The sequence below is a fragment of the Aedes aegypti genome, chromosome 1 (assembly GCF_002204515.2).
Source record: "Aedes aegypti strain LVP_AGWG chromosome 1, AaegL5.0 Primary Assembly, whole genome shotgun sequence".
Taxonomy (NCBI): domain Eukaryota; kingdom Metazoa; phylum Arthropoda; class Insecta; order Diptera; family Culicidae; genus Aedes; species Aedes aegypti.
Genome location: NC_035107.1, coordinates 129,039,260 through 129,044,879, shown reverse-complemented (window position 1 = coordinate 129,044,879; position 5,620 = coordinate 129,039,260).

Genomic DNA, 5,620 nt, shown 5'->3' with positions numbered 1-5,620 from the left:
GTTGGTGGTTTTGATTGCGTTACTTCACCCCGCAAAAATCTACTCAGAGCCCGAATTCGTTTTATCAACAAGAGAAAATTTATTCTGTTATCTGTGATAAAATTGGTTTTATCACAGATTAGCAGATGAGTATGCTAAAAATCTAGCGTGGTTTTCTAACTATTATTATTATCTAACTAAAACTACTAAGGTTTTTTGCATCAGAAGAGTCACTTCGGTTTTGCTTTTATGGACAGCACGGTTCTAAGTAGAAATGGTGTAAAAGTGCTCGCAACACTTAGGAAAAATTCTCGCCAGAAATAGAGTTACTCTAAGTTACTGTAACGCAAATGCTACAAAATTGAATGAAGAGGGTAGCACTAAAGGGAAAAAGATTACACATAATGCTTTCAAAAGCCACAGTCTCTATCTATCGGTAAATTTAATCAAAACTAAAAGATTACTTCGACATCTAGTTGCCAGTAGAAAAACCCTTCTTTGTGCAGGGTAGGTAGTAGAGCGCGTTTGCTCTTTTGAGGACTCGCGGCGTTCCCCGGAGGAAAAAAACAACCGCGGTTTTGCACCCTTCAATTTATATTGCGGTGGGCCGTTTTTGGAAATTTTACAACAGCCGCGCGGAATATGATAGGGTGCAGAGCTACTTGGGCACTTTCACGATTCACTTTGGCATGAGGGGTTTTTGTCGGCCGAATTGCCTGAAATTTTGCAATAAGATGCACTTCAATACGACGCATATTGTGGCAAAATATGAGCTCAATAGCTTTCGAAAAACCCCACTGCCGAAATGAATCAAAAGTGCCAAGAATAGGATCCGGCTAGGGAGCCGCTAGCTAGATAGGGATCTAGCGGACCAGTCAATAATTTCCTCTCTTGGTTAAAAGGAAAAATATAAACAACTTTTTATTTTACCAACGACACACTATTCAAGTAATACTACTGCTTTTTAATGAGTAAAATGCGAGTAAATGCCATTTTCGGCTGAATGCAAATCAAACATTTATTCATTTTTAGTTAGAACAGGTGCATTTTTTTTTTTTTGTAAAAGTCCTCAATGAATTTATGCAGAGTCTATGAATGGAGAGTTGCGTGAAAACTGAAACCATTTCATGGTTTTTCATTTCATCAAGAAAACCAACCACTAGATTTGTCCGAATTTGGTCGGAACCTGAGACGAGACTCGCGAAGACGGTCTTCTTTTTCTGTGATTGCTGAGTTTTTTTCTTATTCCACTTTGTGCATACCAATTATGCGCATGCGCATACCAATTATGCGCATGCTGTTCAAATCCTCACATGAACCTCTCAGCAAAAAATGATTAAGTTTGCATCACATCGAATCATAAATAGCCATTTGAGTGAAATTTCATGCCAGCAAACGTAGCAGACATTAGAAATAATTAATCTTCTGCTTAGATTTATCAGCAACTTTGGAAAAAACTGCTCCGCCGACTGAGGTTTTTAATAACAGTTTACTTTGAACACAATACTTTTCACTTTTTCAGCCATAAAAACGGTGGGCTGCATTTGACGTTTCGTGAGAGGGGAATCTGGGCTGCATATGACGTTGATATTTTTCCTCTTCGCGAGTCTCTCTCAGGTCGGAACCAGTTCCAGTAGGGTGTGGTGTGGACATTTTCAGACCATCATATAGTTTCATCATGCGACAGTTCAAAATTCATTATTTTTCATTCAGACCTTAATAGACCCATACCAACAATCCAATATAAAATTCTTTATCTTGTTTCTGGCGTTACATCTCAACCGAGATAGAGCCTGCTTCTTAACTTATTGTCCTTATGAGAACTTCTACAGTTATTTACTGAGAGTTTCCTTTGCTGATTGACTATTTTTGCAGTTCAAATAGGGGCTCCAGGTGTTCCTTCGGGAAAACCTTCAGGGATTCCTTCAAAAATTCCTCTCGAAATATCTACAGAGACTCTTCCAGAGATGTCTTAAGGAATTCATTCGAATATTCCTCCAACGATTTCACCAGAAAATCATCCAAGATAATATTTCATAATCTCTTTAGAGATTTCCCCAGGGCTTTTCTCAGAGATATTTCTCTAGTGATTTCTCCGAAGATTCCTTCACGGATACATACAAAAGATATCCCCATCATCTCGAGATCCGTCCAGGAATTATTCCGAAGATTTTTTCCGGGATTCTTACACGATTTTCTCCAGAGGTTTCACCAGGAATTCCTCCAGGGATTTCATCAGGAATTCCTCAAGGTGCTCTACAAATGTGGGGGCTCTGGGGCCATTGTCTTGTGGGCCCTTTTCCCAGAAAAACATTTTGATACATTAGAATAGATTAGATATTTTTGATGTTTTTGTAAGGTTTTCATTGTCAGAAGTCATGTTTATTAAATGTTTTTGGTGCTTTTTCGACAACAATAAAATTTATTTGATTTATTATTTCTTATTGCGTTAGCGTTAGCGTAGTTACGGTATACTTCATAGATTGGATACTAGCATTATTTATGTTTTTATTTTGATAAGCTCATCTAGAGTGGTTTCAGGAACAAAAGCTTGGAAATGAGCCTTGATCCAATCATAAACAAAAGTACCAAAGCCATAAATAAAGCTATTCCCGACCACGCCCATCTTTACCGTAACTTGGAAAAGGGAAAGGAAATGTTTATTTGTTTATTTAATTCAACTGACTACATGGTGTCTTATTGAATATCTATATCTAATTGATATAGCACTTAGGTACTTAACGAGAGACCACCGACTCAGCGACACCCTCATAAGTGCTGCTACGGAGTTGGGGGTTGGGAGGGATATAAGTTCAGGATTCGCCTTAAAAGCTGGCGAATATTTGATGTTTAATTGTTTATTTTTCAATTTAATCTTTTGAATGCAGGCAATAAAAAGAATGAAACATTGTCTTATTTACTGTTTGAACAATATTATATCGGCGCCAAAGCAAGAAAAAAAAAACAAAAATAACGATCACGCGTTCAACGGTAGTCTCTTTCGGCTTGTTAGAAAGCAGAACCGATCCCTTCAGACTAAAACGCACAAACCGAAAAAAAACCGTACTCCGCAAACAAAACAATACTCTGAGCACCTAGAACGGATGGCTAACTTCTACGGTTGAAAAAAGTAAACTAAACGAATGAAACAAAAAAAATATCGAAGAAATATGGCGCAATCCGAAACACGATTACGCCGAACGCGAAAAAAAAACGTGTCAGCAGTTCAACCGTTTGCGGCATTTATTCTTTTCTTATTGGTACTGTAGTGTATACAAAAGTTCATAAAATCGAAAATTTCATTTGTTGGAAACATTTTATTATCTTTCGTATACACTACTTCATTTCATTTCAAATTATGCTTATTCTATTCCTGTTGAATATGAACTTGAGTATTGAACATACAGATTTATTTATCAGTTTTGAGTTTGATTTAGGGCTGGTAGCAAGTCTTTTTCTAGAAACTTGTTTCCTTTTTTTATGCAAGTCTCTAAAAAGTCTCTATTTTAAATGGAAGGTCTCTAATTCAATCAAAGTGGTATCCGTAGTCTCTTTTTACCTTTTTCTGGTAACAGTAAATCCTGATCCAATATTCTACAGGCCCAAAAAAAAAAAGACGGCTGACGTGACTAATCATCAGGTTGTTCAAGAATTTCGTCTCACATGTGTAAAGTATATATCAAATGGGAAGAACCCACAGTGAATTTATTATACCACTTACACAATCAAACATTACACAAAGATACCCTATTATATTTGAAACCTATAATACATGCCTCAGTCTCAAAACCGCATCCCGTGCGGACAGTTCTGTTGGCTATCCGAAAAGCCTGTGACCCTTATGGCCTTTTGGCGCGTCATCACAAAATGGCTTCTTCCAAAATCATTAACATATTGTTATGATAGTATTGGTATTTGCAACATCGATGAAATATAACTGCTTATCACCTGATTTAATGGATAATGTATGCGAAGAAAAATGCTTCAGGTGGTATTTCAATATTTAATCAACACTTTCAGGTACAGCATTATCAATTTAGCGACAATATACATGAGATTTATATTCTCAAAAAAAAAATCTCCGATTTTATGCCGCATTTCATTGCCTCACACAACTACACTTGTAAATAGAAGGTGCTTACCTTTTACATTGTAATTTTGCAGCAAACATTTGTGTTTTGGATTTCATATTGCGTTCACTACACTTCCACTAAACAAATCTTTCATTCACTTCCCTTAAAGGAACACATTTCAAACGGGAATCAAATATTTATAAAGTTTTATCAACCGCAACACTCAAAACTATTATGGCGGTGGTTTTCACTTGCTGCGAATCGACGCCGCCACCGCACACTGAGACATGCCTGTGTTTATAGTCTAAAATATCCAACTTTTTTTTTGTTGTATTAATTTTCAGTGCGGATAGGTTGGGCAAAGCATAGAAACTTGAAATTCATACGTTGTTTGTTTTTCGATTCTCTCAAATCGAAAATCATCTCTACGAAGCATAAAATCATACCAAGAGTTTACCAATTTGGACCACCCGAAATAATTGAAAAGCTTCACAGTGCGATGCGTCGGGATGCGTCGGGACGCGTCTATCGTGTGTGCACAATCATCGCGATCGTTGAGCGCAGTGATGTCAGAGTTGCTATCTGTTAAATCATAGCATTTAATGTGAATTGATCACAAAAATCATTAAAATTTTATTAAATCAGTGATCTTGTGATGGAAAACTATTTGCAGAATGATAAGTTTTCATGATATGCAGCAAATGTTCCGAAAACAAGCATATAACAATTGCTAGAAAAATCTGTCACCAATCACCTGGCAACACCGTCATCCCTTGCAAACATAAACCGTACCGATGCATAACAAAAATATGCGATAAATCCAATTAAAAACAGATAAATTTCGTTGCCCTTCATTAAATTGTAATGTTTTCTTTTGATATGTACGATTGAAGAGTTGATTTTGATTTCCAATACTCGTCAATCTACTAAATTTCCCATGTGTTTACATAAAAATATGCTTAACACAAATGTTATATTTTTTGTTTGTTTGTTTTGAAAATATACATGGAAAGGCGACACTACTACTATTACATCAATGATGATTCTAATGATTCTTTGACTTACACGCCGCTTCACCTTATCTATATCGTTTTATTACTTCCTGTAGACAGGATCGAGATCTCGGGTAAAACCGTACTAGTGAGTTAGTCGGTGGTGATCGCGTAGATATATTCCGTGTGGGGATATCGCGGTGTGATTCACTTCGTGCACTTCGCACCAAAATAAATAAAAAAATAGCAGACCCTGAGATTTGAGCCAAGAACCTTCCGATTGAAAGGCACGTACTCTACCACTGAACCACTTCGTTTTCTAGAGTTTTGGGTGATCGATACGAATGAGTTGCAGCAAAGCGCACCGGTTTGTGTTTTCACCCTGGATGCTACGCTTATGAAGAATCATGATTATGACTCCAGAAACCATGATTTCTCGCGGAACATTACTAAAGGACCTATGTACAAATGAGAGATTCTCTCCTCTCTCGTTCTCTTTCGATTATAACAGTGAAATACTAAAGATTTTGGGAAGTTTTTCACTACAGATCGAAAGTCAATTTCCTTGACTAGCGT